Here is a 22426-nt window from a genome sequence, read left to right as displayed (position 1 = left end):
CTTAATGTCTATGTTTTGAACCATTCCTGTGTCACTAGTTATAGATTCCGATGCTTCACTTTAGGTTTAGAGTATCCCTTGGACCTTCTTATTGACGATGAACACAGTCATTGCATCGGAATTAAATTAAATTGGCACAATGCCGCCTTCAGTAGAAGAAGACAGACTCTTCCTACTGTCTATGTTTTGAACCATTCCTGTGACACTAGTTATAGATTCCGATGCTTCACTTCAGGTTTACTGTATCCCTCTGACCTTATTCACGATGAAACACAGAAATTGCATTGGAATGAAATACAAAAGGCACAATACCGACTTAAGTACAAGAAGACTGACTCTTCTTACTGTCTATGTTTTGAACCATTCCTGTGACACTAGCTATTGATTCCGATGCTTCACTTCATGTTTACTGTATCATTTTGAACATCTTATTGACGATGAAACACAGAAATTACATCTGAATCAAATACCAAAAGCATAATGCCGACTTAAGTACAAAAAGACTGACTCTTCTTACTGACTATGTTTTGAACCATTCCTGTGACACTACTTATAGATTCCGAAGCTTCAGTTCAGGTTTATTGTATCCCTCTGACCCTATTCACGATGAAACACAGAAATTGCATCGGAATTAAATACAAAAGGCACAATACCGGCTGACTCTTCTCACTGTCTATGTTTTGAACAATTCCTGTGACACTAGTTATAGATTCCGATGCTTCAATTCAGGTTTACTGAATGCCTCTGACCTTCTTATTGACGATGAAACACGGAATTTGCATCAGAATTAAATACAAAAGGCACAATGCCGACTTAGGTACAAGAAAACTGACTCTTCTTACTGTCTATGTTTTGAACCATTCCTGTGACACATGTTATAGATTCCGATGCTTGACTTCAGGTTTACTGTATCCCTTGGACCTTCTTATTGGCGATGAAACACAGAAATTGCATCGGAATTTAATACAAAAGGCTCAGTGCCGACTCAAGTACAAGAAGACTGACTCTTCTTACTGTCTATGTTTTGAAACATTCCTGTGACACTAGTTATAGTTTCCGATGCTTTACTTTGGGTTTACTGTATCTCTCTGACTTTCTTATTGACGATGAAACACAGAAGTAGCACCGGAATTAAATACAAAAGGCACAATGCTGACTTAAGGTCAGGAAGACTGACTCTTCTTACTGACTATGTTTTTAACCATTCCTGTGACACTAGTTATAGATTCCGATGCTTCACTTTAGGTTTACTGTATCCCTCTGACCTTCTTATTGACGATGAAACACAGAAATAGCATCGGAATTAAATACAAAAGGCAGAATGCCGAATTAAGTACAAGAAGAGTGACTCTTCCTACTGTCTATGTTTTGAACCATTTCTGTGACACTAGTTATATATTCCGATGTTTCACGTCAGGTTTACTGTATCCCTTGGACCTTCCTATTGACGATGAAACACAGAAATTGCATCGGAATTAAATACAAAAGGCACAATGCCGACTTAAGTACAAGAAGATTTTATCTTCTTAATGTCTATGTTTTGAAACATTCCTGTGACACTAGTTATAGATTCCGATGCTTCACTCCAGGTTTACTGTATCCCTTGGACCTTCGTATTGACGATGAAACACAGAAATTGCAACGGAATTAAATACAAAAAGCACAAGGCCGACTTAAGGACAAGAAGACTGACTCTTCTTACTGACTATGTTTTGAACCATTCCTGTGACACTGGTTATAGATTCCGATGCTCACTTCATGTTTACTGTATCCCTCTGACTTTCTTATTGGCGATGAAACACAGAAATTGCACCGGAATTAAATACAAAAGGCACAATGCCGACATAAGGACAAGAAGACTGACTCTTCTTACTGACTATGTTTTGAACCATTTATGTGACACTAGTTATAGATTCCGATGCTTCACTTTAGGTTTACTGTATCCCTCTGACCTTCTTATTGACGATGAAACTCAGAAATTGCATCGGAATTAAATACAAAAGGCACAATGCCGAATTAAGTACAAGAAGACTGACTCTTCCTACTGTCTATGTTTTGAACCATTTCTGTGACACTAGTTATATATTCCGATGCTTCACTTCAGGTTTACTGTATCCCTTGGACCTTATTATTGACGATGAAACACAGAAATAGCATCGGAATTAAATACAACAGGCACAATGCCGAATTAAGTACAAGAAGACTGACTCTTTCTACTGTCTATGTTTTGAACCATTCCATTGACACTAGTTATAGATTCCGATGCTTCACTTTTGGTTTACTGTATCCCTCTGACCTTCTTATTGACGAAGACACACAGAAATTGCCTCGGAATTAAATAGAAAAGGCACAATGTCGACTTAAGTACAAGAAGACTGACTCTTCCTACTGTCTATGTTTTGAACCACTTCTGTGACACTAGTTATAGATTCGGATGCTACACTTTAGGTTTACTGTATCCCTCTGACTTTCTTATTGACGATGAAACACAGTAATTGCACCGGAATTAAATACAAAAGGCACAATGCCGACATAAGGACAAGAAGACTGACTCTTCTTACTGACTATGTTTTGAACCATTTATGTGACACCAGTTATATATTCCGATGCTTCACTTTAGGTTTACTGTATCCCTCTGACCTTCTTATTGACTAAGACACACAGAAATTGCCTCGGAATTAAATAGAAAAGGCACAATGACGTTTAAGTACAAGAAGACTGACTCTTCTTAATGTCTATATTTTGAACCATTCCTGTGACACTAGTTATAGATTCCGATGCTTCACTCTAGGTTTAGTGTATCCCTTGGACCTTCTTGTTGACGATGAACACAGTAATTGCATCGGAATTAAATAGAAAAGGCACAATGCCAACTTAAGTAGATGAAGACTGACTCTTCTTACTGACTATGTTTTGAACCATTCCTGAGACACTAGTTATAGATTCCGATGCTTCACTTCAGGTTTACTGTATCCCTCTAACCTTCTTATTGACGATGAAACACAGAAATTGCATCGGAATTAAATACAAAAGGCACAATGAGGACTTAAGTACAAGAAGACTAACTGTGCCCACTGTCTATGTTTTGAATCATTCCTGAGACACTAGTTAAAGATTCCGACGCTACACTTCAGGTTTACTGTATCCCTCTGACCTACATATTGACGATGAAACACAGAAATTACACCGGAATTCAATACAAAAGGCACAATGAAGACTTAAGTACAAGAAGACTGACTCTTCTTACTGTCAATGTTTTGAACCATACCACTGACACAAGTTATAGTTTCCGATGCTTCACTCCAGGTTTACTGTATCCCTTGGACCTTCTTATTGACGATGAAACACAGAAATTGCATCGGAATTAAATAGAAAAGGCACAATGCCGACTAAAGTACAAGAAGACTGACTCTTCTTACTGTCTATGTTTTGAAACATTCCTGTGACACTAGTTATAGATACCGATGCTTCACTCCAGGTTTACCGTATCCCTTGGACAATCTTATTGACGATGAAACACAGAAATTGCATCGGAATTAAATACAAAAGGCACAAGGCCGACTTAAGGACAAGAAGACTGACTCTTCTTACTGACTATGTTTTGAACCATTCCTGTGACACTAGTTATAGATTCCGATGCTCACTTCAGGTTTACTGTATCCCACTGACTTTCATATTGATGGTGAAACACAGATATTGCACCGGAATTAAATTCAAAAGGCACAATGCCGACATAAGGACAAGAAGACTGACTCTTCTTACTGACTATGTTTTGAACCATTCCTGTGACACTAGTTATAGATTCCGATGCTTCACTTTAGGTTTACTGTATCCCTCTGACCTTCTTATTGACGAAGACACACAGAAATTGCCTCGGAATTAAATAGAAAAGGCACAATGCCGACTTAAGTACAAGAAGACTGACTCTTCCTACTGTCTATGTTTTGAACCATTTCTGTGACACTAGTTATATATTCCGATGCTTCACTTCAGGTTTACTGTATCCCTTGGACCTTATTATTGACGATGAAACACAGAAATAGCAACGGAATTAAGTACAAAAGGCACAATGCCGAATTAAGTACAAGAAGACTGACTCTTCCTACTGTCTATGTTTTGAACCATTCCATTGACACTAGTTATAGATTCCAATGCTTGACTTCAGGTTTACTCAATCCCTTGGACCTTCTTATTGACGATAAAACACAGAATTGCATCGCAATTTAATACAAAAGGCACAATGCCGACTCAAGTACAAGAAGACTGACTCTTCTTACTGTCTATGTTTTGAACCATTCCTGTGACACTAGTTATACATTCCAATGCTTCACTTCAGGTTTACTGTATCCCTCTGACCTTCTTATTGACGATGAAACACAGAAATTGCATCGGAATTAAATAGAAAAGGCACAATGCCGAATTAAGTACAAGAAGACTGACTCTTCCTACTGTCTATGGTTTGAACCATTTCTGTGACACTAGTTATATATTCCGATGCTTCACTTCAGGTTTACTGTATCCCTTGGACCTTCTTATTGACGATGAAACACAGAAATTGCATCGGAATTAAATACAAAAGGCACAATGCCGAATTAAGTAAAAGAAGACTGACTCTTCCTAGTGTCTATGTTTTGAACCATTCCATTGACACTAGTTATAGATTCCGATGCTTCACTCCAGGTTTACTGTATCCCTTTTACATTCTTATTGAAGATGAAACACTGAAATTGCATCGGAATTAAATACAAAAGGCACAATGCCGACTCAAGTACAAGAAGACTGACTCTTCTAACTGTCTATGTTTTGAACCATTCCTGTGACACTAGTTATAGATTCCAATGCTTCACTTCAGGTTTACTGTATCCCTCTGACCTTCTTATTGACGATGAAACACAGAAATTGCATCGGAATTAAATACAAAAGGCAGAATGCCGACTTAAGTACAAGAAAACTGACTCTTCTTACTCGCTATGTTTTGAACCATTCCTGTGACACTAGTTATAGATTCCGATGCTTGACTTCAGGTTTACTGAAACGCTTGGACCTTCTTATGGCCGATGAATCACAGAAATTGCATCGGAATTTAATACAAAAGGCACAATGCCGACTCAAGTACAAGAAGACTGACTCTTCTTACTGTCTATGTTTTGAAACATTCCTGTGACACTAGTTATAGATTCCGATGCTTCACTTCGGTTTACTGTATCCCTCTGACTTTCGTATTAACGATGAAACACGGAAGTTGCACCGGAATTAAATACAAAAGGCACAATGCTGACTTAAGGACAAGAAGACTGACTCTTCTTACTGACTATGTTTTGAACCATTCCTGTGACACTAGTTATAGCTTCCGATGCTTCACTTCAGGTTTACTTTATCCCTCTGACCTTCTTATTGACGATGAAACACAGAAATTGCACGGAATTAAATACAAAAGGCAGAATGCCGACTTAAGTACAATAAAAGTGACTCTTCTTACTCTCTATGTTTTGAACCATTCCTGTGACACTAGTTATAGATTCCGATGCTTGACTTCTGGTTTACTGAAACCCTTGGACCTTCTTATTGACGATAAAACACAGAAATTGCATCAGAATTTAATACAAAAGTCACAATGCCGACTCAAGTACAATAAGACTTACTCTTCTTACTGTCTATGTTTTGAACCATTCCTGTGACACTAGTTATAGATTCCAATGCTACACTTCGGTGTACTGTATCCCTCTGACTTTCGTATTAACGATGAAACACAGAAGTTGCACCGGAATTAAATACAAAAGGCACAATGCTGACTTAAGGACAAGAAGACTGACTCTTCTTACTGACTATGTTTTGAACCATTCCTGTGACACTAGTTATAGATTCGGATGCTTCACTTCAGGTTTACTGTATCCCTCTGACCTTCTTATTGACGATGAAACACAGAAATTGCATCGGAATTAAATACAAAAGGCACAATGCCGACTGAAGTACAAGAAGACTGACTCTTCTTACTGACTATGTTTTGAACCATATCTGTGACACTAGTTATAGCTTCCGATGCTTCACTTCAGGTTTACTGTATCCCTCTGACCTTCTTATTGACGATGAAACACAGAAATTGCACGGAATTAAATACAAAAGGCACAATGGCGACATAAGTACAAGAGGACTGATCTTTCCTACTGTCTATGGTTTGAACCATTTCTGTGACACTAGTTATAGATTCGGATGCTACACTTTAGGTTTACTGTATCCCTCTGACTTTCTTATTGACGATGAAACACAGTAATTGCACCGGAATTAAATACAAAAGGCACAATGCCGACATAAGGACAAGAAGACTGACTCTTCTTACTGTCTATGTTTTGAACCATTTATGTGACACTAGTTATATATTCCGATGCATCACTTTAGGTTTACTGTATCCCTCTGACCTTCTTATTGACGAAGACACACAGAAATTGCCTCGGAATTAAATAGAAAAGGCACAATGACGTTTAAGTACAAGAAGACTGACTCTTCTTAATGTCTAAACTTTGAACCATTCCTGTGACACTAGTTATAGATTCCGATGCTTCACTCTAGGTTTAGTGTATCCCTTGGACCTTCTTGTTGACGATGAACACAGTAATTGCATCGGAATTAAATAGAAAAGGCACAATGCCAACTTAAGTAGAAGAAGACTGACTCTTCTTACTGACTATGTTTTGAACCATTCCTGAGACACTAGTTATAGATTCCGATGCTTCACTTCAGGTTTACTGTATCCCTCTAACCTTCTTATTGACGATGAAACACAGAAATTGCATCGGAATTAAATACAAAAGGCACAATGAAGACTTAAGTACAAGAAGACTAACTGTGCCCACTGTCTATGTTTTGAATCATTCCTGAGACACTAGTTAAAGATTCCGACGCTACACTTCAGGTTTACTGTATCCCTCTGACCTACATATTGACGATGAAACACAGAAATTACACCGGAATTCAATACAAAAGGCACAATGCCGACTTAAGTACAAGAAGACTGACTCTTCTTACTGTCAATGTTTTGAACCATACCACTGACACAAGTTATAGTTTCCGATGCTTCACTCCAGGTTTACTGTATCTCTTGGACCTTCTTATTGACGATGAAACACAGAAATTGCATCGGAATTAAATAGAAAAGGCACAATGCCGACTCAAGTACAAGAAGACTGACTCTTCTTACTGTCTATGTTTTGTAACATTCCTGTGACACTAGTTATAGATACCGATGCTTCACTCCAGGTTTACTGTATCCCTTGGACCATCTTATTGACGATGAAACACAGAAATTGCATCGGAATTAAATACAAAAGGCACAAGGCCGACTTAAGGACAAGAAGACTGACTCTTCTTACTGACTATGTTTTGAACCATTCCTGTGACACTAGTTATAGATTCCGATGCTCACTTCAGGTTTACTGTATCCCTCTGACTTTCTTATTGACGGTGAAACACAGATATTGCACAGGAATTAAATTCAAAAGGCACAATGCCGACATAAGGACAAGAAGACTGACTCTTCTTACTGACTATGTTTTGAACCATTCCTGTGACACTAGTTATAGATTCCGATGCTTCACTTTAGCTTTACTGTATCCCTCTGACCTTCTTATTGACGAAGACACACAGAAATTGCCTCGGAATTAAATAGAAAAGGCACAATGCCGACTTAAGTACAAGAAGACTGACTCTTCCTACTGTCTATGTTTTGAACCATTTCTGTGACACTAGTTATATATTCCGATTCTTCACTTCAGGTTTACTGTATCCCTTGGACCTTATTATTGACGATGATACACAGAAATAGCAACGGAATTAAGTACAAAAGGCACAATGCCGAATTAAGTACAAGAAGACTGACTCTTCCTACTGTCTATGTTTTGAACCATTCCATTGACACTAGTTATAGATTCCGATGCTTGACTTCAGGTTTACTGAATCCCTTGGACCTTCTTATTGACGATAAAACACAGAATTGCATCACAATTTAATACAAAAGGGACAATGCCGACTCAAGTACAAGAAGACTGACTCTTCTTACTGTCTATGGTTTGAACCATTTCTGTGACACTAGTTATATATTCCGATGCTTCACTTCAGGTTTACTGTATCCCTTGGACCTTCTTATTGACGATGAAACACAGAAATTGCATCGGAATTAAATCTAAAAGGCACAATGCCGAATTAAGTAAAAGAAGACTGACTCTTCCTAGTGTCTATGTTTTGAACCATTCCATTGACACTAGTTATAGATTCCGATGCTTCACTCCAGGCTTACTGTATCCCTTTTACATTCTTATTGAAGATGAAACACTGATATTGCATCGGAATTAAATACAAAAGGCACAATGCCGACTCAAGTACAAGAAGACTGACTCTTCTTACTGTCTATGTTTTGAACCATTCCTGTGACACTAGTTATAGATACCAATGCTTCACTTCAGGTTTACTGTATCCCTCTTACCTTCTTATTGACGATGAAACACAGAAATTGCATCGGAATTAAATACAAAAGGCAGAATGCCGACTTAAGTACAAGAAAACTGACTCTTCTTACTCTCTATGTTTTGAACCATTCCTGTGACACTAGTTATAGATTCCGATGCTTGACTTCAGGTTTACTGAAACCCTTGGACCTTCTTATGGCCGATGAATCACAGAAATTGCATCGGAATTTAATACAAAAGGCACAATGCCGACTCAAGTACAAGAAGACTGACTCTTCTTACTGTCTATGTTTTGAAACATTCCTGTGACACTAGTTATAGATTCCGATGCTTCACTTCGGTTTACTGTATCCCTCTGACTTTCGTATTAACGATGAAACACAGAAGTTGCACCGGAATTAAATACAAAAGGCACAATGCTGACTTAAGGACAAGAAGACTGACTCTTCTTACTGAATATGTTTTGAACCATTCCTGTGACACTAGTTATAGATTCGGATGCTTCACTTCAGGTTTACTGTATCCCTCTGACCTTCTTATTGACGATGAAACACAGAAATTGCATCGGAATTAAATACAAAAGGCACAATGCCGACTGAAGTACAAGAAGACTGACTCTTCTTACTGACTATGTTTTGAACCATATCTGTGACACTAGTTATAGCTTCCGATGCTTCACTTCAGGTTTACTGTATCCCTCTGACCTTCTTATTGACGATGAAACACAGAAATTGCACGGAATTAAATACAAAAGGCAGAATGCCGACTTAAGTACAATAAAACTGACTCTTCTTACTCTCTATGTTTTGAACCATTCCTGTGACACTAGTTATAGATTCCGATGCTTGACTTCAGGTTTACTGAAACCCTTGGACCTTCTTATTGACGATAAAACACAGAAATTGCATCGGAATTTAATACAAAAGTCACAATGCCGACTCAAGTACAAGAAGACTGACTCTTCTTACTGTCTATGTTTTGAACCATTCCTGTGACACTAGTTATAGATTCCAATGCTTCACTTCGGTTTACTGTATCCCTCTGACTTTCGTATTAACGATGAAACACAGAAGTTGCACCGGAATTAAATACAAAAGGCACAATGCTGACTTTAGGACAAGAAGACTGACTCTTCTTACTGACTATGTTTTGAACCATTCCTGTGACACTAGTTATAGATTCGGATGCTTCAATTCAGGTTTACTGTATCCGTCTGACCTTCTTATTGACGATGAAACACAGAAATTGCATCGGAATTAAATAGAAAAGGCACAATGCCGAATTAAGTACAAGAAGACTGACTCTTCCTACTGTCTATGTTATGAAACAATTAATGTGTCACTAGTTATATATTCCGAATCTTCACTTCAGGTTTACTGTATCCCTCTGACCTTCTTATTGACGATGAAACACAGAAATTGCACCGGAATAAAATACAAGAGGCACAATGCCGACTTAAGGACAAGAAGACTGACTCTTCTTACTGGCTATGTTTTGAACCATTCCTGTGACACTAGTTATAGATTCCGATGCTTCACTTCACGTTTCTGTATCCCTCTGACCTTCTTATTGACGAAGACACACAGAAATTGCCTCGGGAATAAATAGAAAAGGCACAATGCCGTTTAAGTACAAGAAGACTGACTCTTCTTAATGTCTATGTTTTAAACCATTCCTGTGACACTAGTTATAGTTTCCGATGCTTCACTCTAGGTTTAGTGTATCCCTTGGACCTTCTTATTGACGATGAACACAGTAATTGCATCGGAATTAAATAGAAAAGGCACAATGCCGACTTAAGTAGAAGAAGACTGACTCTTCTTACTGACTATGTTTTGAACCATTCTTGAGACACTAGTTATAGATTCCGATGCTTCACTTCAGGTTTACTGTATCCCTCTGACCTTCTTATTGACGATGAAACACAGAAATTGCATCGGAATTAAATACAAAGGGCACAATGCCGACTTAAGTACAAGAAGACTGACTGTGGCTACTGTCTATGTTTTGAATCATTCCTGAGACACTATTTAAAGATTCCGATGCTTCACTTCAGGTTTACTGTATCCCTCTGACCTTCTTATTGACGATGAAACACAGAAATTGCATCGGAATTAAATACAAAAGGCACAATGCCGACTTAAGTACAAGAAGACTGACTCTTCTTACTGTCTATGTTTTGAGCCATACCACCGACACTAGTTATAGTTACCGATGCTTCACTCCAGGTTTACTGTATCCCTTGGACCTTCTTATTGACGATGAAACACAGAAATTGCATCGGAATTAAATAGAAAAGGCACAATGCCGACTAAAGTACAAGAAGACTGACTCTTCTTACTGTCTATGTTTTAAAACATTCCTGCGACACTAGTTACAGCTTCCGATGCTTCACTCCAGGCTGAGGGTATCCCTTGGACCTTCTTATTGACGATGAAACACAGAAATTGCATCGGAATTAAATAGAAAAGGCACAATACCAACTTAAGTACAAGAAGACTGACTCTTCTTACTGTCTATGATTTGAACCACTCCTGTGACACTAGATATAGATTCCGTTGCTTCACTTGAGGTTTACTGCATCATTTGGACCTTCTTGTTGACGAAGAAACACAGAAATTAAATCGGAATTAAATACAAAAGGCAGAATGCCGACTTAAGTACAATAAAACTGACTCTTCTTACTCTCTATGTTTTGAACCATTCCTGTGACACTAGTTATAGATTCCGATGCTTGACTTCAGGTTTACTGAAACCCTTGGACCTTCTTATTGACGATAAAACACAGAAATTGCATCGGAATTTAATACAAAAGTCACAATGCCGACTCAAGTACAATAAGACTTACTCTTCTTACTGTCTATGTTTTGATCCATTCCTGTGACACTAGTTATAGATTCCGATGCTTCACTTCAGGTTTACTGTATCCCTCTGACCTTCTTATTGACGATGAAACACAGAAATTGGATAAGAATTAAATAGAAAAGGCACAATGAGGACTTAAGTACAAGAAGACTGACTCTTCTTACTGTCTATGTTTGAACCATTCCATTGACACTAGCTATAGCTTCCGATGCTTCACTTCTGGTTTATTGTTTCCCTTGGACCTTCTTATTAACGATGAAACAATGAAATTGCATCGGAATTAAATACAAAAGGCACAATGCCGACTTAAGTACATGAAGACTGATTCTTCTTACTGACTATGTTTTGAACCATTCCTGTGACACTAGTTATAGATTCCGATGCTTCACTTCAGGTTTACTGTATCCCTCTGACCTTCTTATTGACGAAGACACACAGAAATTGCCTCGGAATTAAATAGAAAAGGCACAATGCCGACATAAGTACAAGAAGACTGTCTCTTCTTAATGTGTATGTTTAGAACCATTCCTGTGACACTAGTTATAGATTCCGATGCTTCACTCTAGGTTTACTGTATCCCTTGGACCTTCTTATTGACGATGAAACACAGAAATTGCATCGGAATTAAATACAAAAGGCACAATGCCGACTTAAGGACAAGAAGACTGACTCTTCTTCCTGACTATGTTTTGAACCATTCCTGTGACACTAGTTATAGATTCCGATGCTTCACTTCAGGTTTACTGTATCCCTCTGACCTTATTCACGATGAAACACAGAAATTGCATCGGAATTAAATACAAAAGGCACAATACCGACTGACTCTTCTTACTGTCTATGTTTTGAACAGTTCCTGTGACACTAGTTATAGATTCCGATTCTTCACTTCAGGTTTACTGAATGCCTCTGACCTTCTTATTGACGATGAAACACAGAATTTGCATCGGAATTAAATACAAAATGCACAATGCCGAATTAAGTACAAGAAGACTGACTTTTCCTACTGTCTATGTTTTGAACCATTTCTGTGACACTAGTTATATATTCCGATGCTTCACTTCAGGTTTACTGTATCCCTTGGACCTTCTTATTGACGATGAAACACAGAAATTGCATCGGAATTAAATACAAAAGGCACAATGCCGACTTAAGTACAAGAAGACTGTATCTTCATACAGTCTATGTTTTGAAACATTTCTGTGACACTAGTTATAGATTCCGATGCTTCACTCCAGGTTTACTGTATCCCTTGGACCTTCTTATTGACGATGAAACACAGAAATTGCACCGGAATTAAATACAAAAGGCACAATACCGACTTAAGGACAAGAAGACTGACTCTTCTTACTGACTATGTTTTGTACCATTCCTTTGACACTAGTTATAGTTTCTGATGCTCACTTCAGGTTTACTGTATCCCTCTGACTTTCTTATTGACGATGAAACACAGAAATTGCACCGGAATTAAATACAAAAGGCACAATGCCGGCTTAAGGACAAGAAGACTGACTCTTCTTACTGACTATGATTTGAACCATTCCTGTGACACTAGTTATAGATTCCGATGCTTCACTTTATGTTTACTGTATCCCTCTGACCTTCTTATTGACGAAGACACACAGAAATTGCCTTGGAATTAAATAGAAAAGGCACAATCCCGACTTAAGTACAAGAAGACTGACTCTTCTTACTGTCTATGTTTTGAAACATTCCTGTGACACTAGTTATAGATTCCGATGCTTCACTTCAGGTTTACTGTATCCCTCTGACTTTCTATTTGAAGATGAAACACAGAAGTTAAACCGGAATTAAATACAAAAGGCACAATGCCGACTTAAGGACAAGAATACTGACTCTTCTTACTGACTATGTTTTGAACCATTCCTGTGCCACTAGTTATAGATTCCGATGATTCACTTCAGGTTTACTGTATCCCTCTGACCTTCTTATTGACGAAGACACACAGAAATTGCCTCGGAATTAAATAGAAAAGGCACAATGCCGACTTAAGTACAAGAAGACTGACTCTTCTTAATGTCTATGTTTTGAACCATTCCTGTGACACTAGTTATAGATTCAGATGCTTCACTCTAGGTTTAGTGTATCCCTTGGACCTTCTTATTGACGATGAACACAGTAATTGCATCGGAATTAAAGAGAAAAGACACAATGCCGACATAAGTAGAAGAAGACTGACTCTTCTTACTGATTATGTTTTGAACCATTCCTGAGACACTAGTTATACATTCCGATGCTTTACTTCAGGTTTACGGTATCCCTCTGACCTTCTTATTGACGATGACACACAGAAATTGCATCGGAATTAAATAAAAAAGGCACAATGCCGACTTACGTACAAGAAAACTGACTCTTCTTACTGTCTATGCTTTGAACCATTCCCGTGACACTAGTTATTGATTCCAATGCTTCACTTCAGGTTTACTGTATCCCTCTGACCCTCTTATTGACGATGAAACACAGAAATTGCATCGGAATTAAATAGAAAAGGCACAATGCCGAATTAAGTACAAGAAGACTGACTCTTCCTACTGTCTATGGTTTGAACCATTTCTGTGACAGTAATTATATATTCCGATGCTTCACTTCAGGTTTACTGTATCCCTTGGACCTTCTTATTGACGATGAAACACAGAAATTGCATCGGAATTAAATACAAAAGGCACAATGCCGAATTAAGTACAAGAAGACTGACTCTTCCTACTGTCTATGTTTTGAACCATTCCATTGACACTAGTTATAGATTCCGATGCTTCACTCCAGGTTTACAGTATCCCTTTTACATTCTTATTGACGATGAAACACTGAAATTGCATCGGAATTAAATACAAAAGGCACAATGCCGACTCAAGTACAAGAAGACTGACTCTTCTTACTGACTATGTTTTGAAGCATTCCTGTGACACTAGTTATAGATTCCGATGCTTCACTTCAGGTTTACTGTATCCCTCTGACCTTCTTATTGACGAAGACACACAGAAATTGCCTCGGAATTAAATAGAAAAGGCACAATGCCGACTTAAGTAAAAGAAGACTGACTCTTATTAAAATCTATGTTGTACACCATTCCTGTGACACTAGTTATAGATTCCGATGCTTCACTCTAGGTTTACTGTATCCCTTGGACTTTCTTATTGACGATGAAACACAGAAATTGCATCGGAATTAAATACAAAAGGCACAATGCCGACTTAAGGACAAGAAGACTGACTCTTCTTACTGACTATGTTTTGAACCATTCCTGTGACACTAGTTATAGATTCCGATGCTTCACTTCAGGTTTACTGTATCCCTCTCACCTTATTCACGATGAAACACAGAAATTGCATCGGAATTAAATACAAAAGGCACAATACCGACTGACTCTTCTTACTGTCTATGTTTTGAACAATTCCTGTGACACTAGTTATAGATTCCGATGCTTCAATTCAGGTTTACTGAATGCCTCTGACCTTCTTATTGACGATGAAACACAGAATTTGCATCGGATTTAAATACAAAAGGCACAATGCCGAATTAAGTACAAGAAGACTGACTCTTCCTACTGTCTATGTATTGAACCGTTCCATTGACACTAGTTATAGATTCCGATGCTTGACTTCAGGTTTACTGTATCCCTTGGACCTTCTTATTGACGATAAAACACAGAAATTGCATCGGAATTTAATACAAAAGGCACAATGCCGACTCAAGTACAAGAAGACTGACTCTTCTTACTGTCTATGTTTGAACCATTCCTGCGACACTAGTTATACATTCCAATGCTTCACTTCAGGTTTACTGTATCCCTCTGACCTTCTTATTGACGATGAAACACAGAAATTGCATCGGAATTAAATATCAAAGGCACAATGCCGAATTAAGTACAAGAAGACTGACTTTTCCTAATGTCTATGTTTTGAACCAATTCTGTGACACTAGTTATATATTCCGATGCTTCACTTCAGGTTTACTGTATCCCTTGGACCTTCTTATTGACAATGAAACACAGAAATTGCATCGGAATTAAATACAAAAGGCACAATGCCGACTTAAGTACAAGAAGACTGTATCTTCATACGGTCTATGCTTTGAAACATTCCTGTGACACTTGTTATAGATTCCGATGCTTCACTCCAGGTTTACTGTATCCCTTGGACCTTCTTATTGACGGTGAAACACAGAAATTGCACCGGAATTAAATACAAAAGGCACAATACCGACTTAAGGACAAGAAGACTAACTCTTCTTACTGACTACGTTTTGAACCATTCCTGTGACACTAGTTATAGATTCCGATGCTCACTTCAGGTTTACTGTATCCCTCTGACTTTCTTATTGACGATGAAACACAGAAATTGCACCGGAATTAAATACAAAAGGCACAATGCCGGCTTAAGGACAAGAAGACTGACTCTTCTTACTGACTATGATTTGAACCATTCCTGTGACACTAGTTATAGATTCCGTTGCCTCACTTTAGGTTTACTGTATCCCTCTGACCTTCTTATTGACGAAGACACACAGAAATTGCCTTGGAATTAAATAGAAAAGGCACAATGCCGACTTAAGTACAAGAAGACTGACTCTTCTTACTGTCTATGTTTTGAAACATTCCTGTGACACTAGTTATAGATTCCGATGCTTCACTTCTGGTTTACTGTATCCCTCTGACTTTCTTATTGACGATGAAACACAGAAGTTAAACCGAAATTAAATACAAAAGGCACAATGCTGACTTAAGGACAAGAGGACTGACCCTTCTTACTGACTATGTTTTGAACCATTCCTGTGACACTAGTTATAGATTCCGATGCTTCACTTCAGGTTTACATTATCCCTCTGACCTTCTTATTGACGATGAAACTCAGAAATTGCATCGGAATTAAATACAAAAGGCACAATGCCGAATTAAGTACAAGAAGACTGACTCTTCCTACTGTCTATGTTTTGAACCATTTCTGTGACACTAGTTATATATTCCGATGCTTCACTTCAGGTTTACTGTATCCCTTGGACCTTATTATTGACGATGAAACACAGAAATAGCATCGGAATTAAATACAACAGGCACAATGCCGAATTAAGTACAAGAAGACTGACTCTTTCTACTGTCTATGTTTTGAACCATTCCATTGACACTAGTTATAGATTCCGATGCTTGACTTCAGGCTTACTGAATCCCTTGGACCTTCTTATTGACGATAAAACACAGAAATTGCATCGGAATTTAATACAAAAGGCACAATGGCGACTCAAGTACAAGAAGACTGACTCTTCTTACTGTGTATGTTTTGAACCATTCCTGTGACACTAGTTATAGATTCCGATGCTTCACTTCAGGTTTACTGTATCCCTCTGACCCTCTTATTGACGATGAAACACTGAAATTGCATCGGAATTAAATACAAAATGCACAATTCCGACTCAAGTACAAGAAGACTGACTCTTCTTACTGTCTATATTTTGAACCATTCCTGTGACACTAGTTATAGATGCCAATGCTTCACTTCAGGTTTACTGTATCCCTATGACCTTCTTATTGACGATGAAACACAGAAATTGCATCGGAATTAAATAGAAAAAAAGCACAATGCCGTATTAAGTACAAGAAGATTGACTCTCCCTACTGTCTATGTTTTGAACCATTCCTGTGACACTAGTTATATATTCCGATGCTTCACTTCAGGTTTACTGTATCCCTTGGACCTTCTTATTGACGATGAAACGCAGAAATTGCATCGGAATTAAATACAAAAGGCACAATGCCGACTTAAGTACAAGAAGACTGTATCTTCTTACTCTCTATGTTTTGAAACATTCCTGTGACACTAGTTATTGATTCAGATGCTTCACTCCAGGTTTACTGTATCCCTTGGACCTTCTTATTGACGATGAAACATAGAAATTGCATCGGAATTAAATACAAAAGGCACAATGCCGACTTAAGGACAAGAAGACTGACTCTTCTTACTGACTATGTTTTGAAGCATTCCTGTGACACTAGTTATAGATTCCGATGCCTCACTTCAGGTTTTCTGTATCCGTCTGACCTTCTTATTGACGAAGACACACAGAATTTGCCTCGGAATTAAATAGAAAAGGCACATGCCGACTTAAGTGCAGGAAGACTGACTCTTCTTAATGCCTATGTTTTGAACCATTCCTGTGACACTAGTTATAGTTTCCGATGCTTCATTTTAGGTTTAGAGTATCCCTTGGACCTTCTTATTGACGATGAACACAGTAATTGCATCGGAATTAAATTAAATTGGCACAATGCCGACTTAAGTAGAAGAAGACAGACTCTTCCTACTGTCTATGTTTTGAACCATTCCTGTGACACTAGTTATAGATTCCGATGCTTCACTTCAGGTTTACTGTATCCCTCTGACCTTATTCACGATGAAACACAGAAATTGCATTGGAATGAAATACAAAAGGCACAATACCGACTTAAGTACAAGAAGACTGACTCTTCTTACTGTCTATGTTTTGAACCATTCCTGTGACACTAGCTATTGATTCCGATGCTTCACTTCAGGTTTACTGTATCATTTTGAACTTCTTATTGACGATGAAACACAGAAATTACATCGGAATCAAATACCAAAAGCATAATTCCGACTTAAGTACAAAAAGACTGACTCTTCTTACTGACTATGTTTTGAACCATTCCTGTGACACTACTTATAGATTCCGAAGCTTCAGTTCAGGTTTACTGTATCCCTCTGACCCTATTCACGATGAAACACAGAAATTGCATCGGAATTAAATACAAAAGGCACAATACCGACTGACTCTTCTCACTGTCTATGTTTTGAACAATTCCTGTGACACTAGTTATAGATTCCGATGATTCAATTCAGGTTTACTGAATGCCTCTGACCTTCTTATTGACGATGAAACACGGAATTTGCATCAGAATTAAATACAAAAGGCACAATGCCGACTTAGGTACAAGAAAACTGACTCTTCTTACTGTCCTTGTTTTGAACCATTCCTGTGACACATGTTATAGATTCCGATGCTTGACTTCAGGTTTACTGTATCCCTTGGACCTTCTTATTGGCGATGAAACACAGAAATTGCATCGGAATTTAATACAAAAGGCTCAGTGCCGACTCAAGTACAAGAAGACTGACTCTTCTTACTGTCTATGTTTTGAAACATTCCAGTGACAGTAGTTATAGATTCCGATGCTTCACTTTGGGTTTACTGTATCTCTCTGACTTTCTTATTGACGATGAAACACAGAAGTTGCACCGGAATTAAATACAAAAGGCACAATGCTGACTTAAGGTCAGGAAGACTGCCTCTTCTTACTGACTATGTTTTTAACCATTCCTGTGACACTAGTTATAGATTCCGATGCTTCACTTTAGGTTTACTGTATCCCTCTGACCTTCTTATTGACGATGAAACACAGAAATAGCATCGGAATTAAATACAAAAGGCAGAATGCCGAATTAAGTACAAGAAGAGTGACTCTTCCTACTGTCTATGTTTTGAACCATTTATGTGACACTAGTTATATATTCCGATGCTTCACGTCAGGTTTACTGTATCCCTTGGACCTTGTTATTGACGATGAAACACAGAAATAGCAACGAAATTAAATACAAAAGGCACAATGCCGAATTAAGTACAAGAAGACTGACTCTTCCTACTGTCTATGTTTTGAACCATTCCATTGACACTAGTTATAGATTCCGATGCTTGACTTCAGGTTTACTGATTCCCTTGGACCTTCTTATTGACGATGAAACACAGAAATTGCATCGGAATTAAATAGAAAAGGCACAATGCCTAATTAAGTACAAGAAGACTGACTCTTCCTACTGTCTATGGTTTGAACCATTTCTGTGACACTAGTTATAGATTCGGATGCTACACTTTAGGTTTACTGTATCCCTCTGACTTTCTTATTGACGATGAAACACAGAAATTGCACCGGAATTAAATACAAAAGGCACAATGCCGACATAAGGACAAGAAGACTGACTCTTCTTACTGACTATGTTTTCAACCATTTAAGTGACACTAGTTATAGATTCCGATGCTTCACTTTAGGTTTACTGTATCCCTCTGACCTTCTTATTGACGAAGACACACAGAAATTGCCTCGGAATTAAATAGAAAAGGCACAATGACGTTTAAGTACAAGAAGACTGACTCTTCTTAATGTCTATATTTTGAACCATTCCTGTGACACTAGTTATAGATTCCGATGCTTCACTCTAGGTTTAGTGTACCCCTTGGACCTTATTGTTGACGATGAACACAGTAATTGCATCGGAATTAAATAGAAAAGGCACAATGCCAACTTAAGTACAAGAAGACTGACTCTTCTTACTGACTATGTTTTGAACCATTCCTGAGACACTAGTTATAGATTCCGATGCTTCACTTCAGGTTTACTGTATCCCTCTAACCTTCTTATTGACGATGAAACACAGAAATTGCATTGGAATTAAATACAAAAGGCACAATGAAGACTTAAGTACAAGAACACTAACTGTGCCCACTGTCTATGTTTTGAATCATTCCTGAGACACTAGTTAAAGATTCCGACGCTACACTTCAGGTTTACTGTATCCCTCTGACCTACATATTGACGATGAAACACAGAAATTACACCGGAATTCAATACAAAAGGCACAATGCCGACTTAAGTACAAGAAGACTGACTCTTCTTACTGTCAATGTTTTGAACCATACCACTGACACAAGTTATAGTTTCCGATGCTTCACTCCAGGTTTACTGTATCCCTTGGACCTTCTTATTGACGATGAAACACAGAAATTGCATCGGAATTAAATACAAAAGGCACAAGGCCGACTTAAGGACAAGAAGACTGACTCTTCTTACTGACTATGTTTTGAACCATTCCTGTGACACTAGTTATAGATTCCGATGCTCACTTCAGGATTACTGTATCCCTCTGACTTTCTTATTGACGGTGAAACACAGATATTGCACCGGAATTAAATTCAAGAGGCACAATGCCGACATAAGGACAAGAAGACTGACTCTTCTTACTGACTATGTTTTGAACCATTCCTGTGACACTAGTTATAGATTCCGATGCTTCACTTTAGGTTTACTGTATCCCTCTGACCTTCTTATTGACGAAGACACATAGAAATTGCCTCGGAATTAAATAGAATGGGCACAATGCCGACTTAAGTACAAGAAGACTGACTCTTCCTACTGTCTATGTATTGAACCATTTCTGTGACACTAGTTATATTTTCCGATGCTTCACTTCAGGTTTACTGTATCCCTTGGACCTTATTATTGACGATGAAACACAGAAATAGCAACGGAATTAAGTACAAAAGGCACAATGCCGAATTAAGTTCAAGAAGACTGACTCTTCCTACTGTCTATGTTTTGAACCATTCCAGTGACACTAGTTATAGATTCCGATGCTTCACTTCAGGTTTACATTATCCCTCTGACCTTATTATTGACGATAAAACACAGAATTGCATCGCAATTTAATACAAAAGGCACAATGCCGACTCAAGTACAAGAAGACTGACTCTTCTTACTGTCTATGTTTTGAACCATTTCTGTGACACTAGTTATACATTCCAATGCTTCACTTCAGGTTTACTGTATCCCTCTGCCCTTCTTATTGACGATGAAACACAGAAATTGCATCGGAATTAAATAGAAAAGGCACAATGCCGATTTAAGTACAAGAAGACCTACTCTTCCTACTGTCTATGGTTTGAACCATTTCTGTGACACTAGTTATATATTCCGATGCTTCACTTCAGGTTTACTGTATCCCTTGGACCTTCTTATTAACGATGAAACACAGAAATTGCATCGGAATTAAATACAAAAAGCACAATGCCGAATTAAGTAAAAGAAGACTGACTCTTCCTAGTGTCTATGTTTTGAACCATTCCATTGACACTAGTTATAGATTCCGATGCTTCACTCCAGGTTTACTGTATCCCTTTTCCATTCTTATTGAAGATGAAACACTGAAATTGCATCGGAATTAAATACAAAAGGCACAATGCCGACTCAAGTACAAGAAGACTGACTCTTCTTACTGTCTATATTTTGAACCATTCCTGTGACACTAGTGATAGATTCCAATGCTTCACTTCAGGTTTACTGTATCCCTCTGACCTTCTTATTGACGTTGAAACACAGAAATTGCATCGGAATTAAATAGGAAAGGCACAATGCCGAATTAAGTACAAGAAGACTGACTCCTCCTACTGTCTATGTTTTGAACCATTCCTGTGACACTAGTTATATATTCCGATGCTTCACTTCAGATTTACTGTATCCCTTGGACCTTCTTATTGACGATGAAAAAAGAAAATTGCATCGGAATTAAATACAAAAGGCACAATGCCGACTTAAGTACAAGAAGACTGTATCTTCTTACTATCTATGTTTTGAAACATTCCTGTGACACTAGTTACAGATTTCGATGCTTCACTCCAGATTTACTGTATCCCTTGGACTTTCTTAAGGCGATGAAACACAGAAATTGCATCGGAATTAAATACAAAAGGCACAATGCCGACTTAAGGACAAGAAGACTGACTCTTCTTACTGACTATGTTTTGAACCATTCCTGTGACACTAGTTATAGATTCCGATGCTTCACTTCGGGTTTACTGTATACCTCTGACCTTATTCACGATGAAACACAGAAATTGCATCGGAATTAAATACAAAAGGCAAAATACCGACTGTCTCTTCTTACTGTCTATGTTTTGAGCCATTCCTGTGACACAAGTTATAGATTTCGACGCTTGACTTCAGGTTTACTGTATCCCTCTGACCTTCTTATTGACGATGAAACACAGAAATTGCACGGAATTAAATACAAAAGGCAGAATGCCGACTTAAGTACAAGAAAACTAACTCTTCTTACTCTGTATGTTTTGAACCAGTCCTGTGACACTAGTTATAGATTCCGATGCTTCACTTCGGTTTACTGTATCCCTCTGACTTTCGTATTAACGATGAAACACAGAAGTTGCACCGGAATTAAATACAAAAGGCACAATGCTGACTTAAGGACAAGAAGACTGACTCTTCTTACTGACTATGTTTTGAACCATTC

The sequence above is a fragment of the Schistocerca serialis genome, chromosome 2 (genome assembly GCF_023864345.2).
Source record: "Schistocerca serialis cubense isolate TAMUIC-IGC-003099 chromosome 2, iqSchSeri2.2, whole genome shotgun sequence".
In the NCBI taxonomy this organism is placed as follows: Eukaryota; Metazoa; Arthropoda; class Insecta; order Orthoptera; family Acrididae; genus Schistocerca; species Schistocerca serialis.
Note: the sequence above shows the minus strand (reverse complement) of the source record.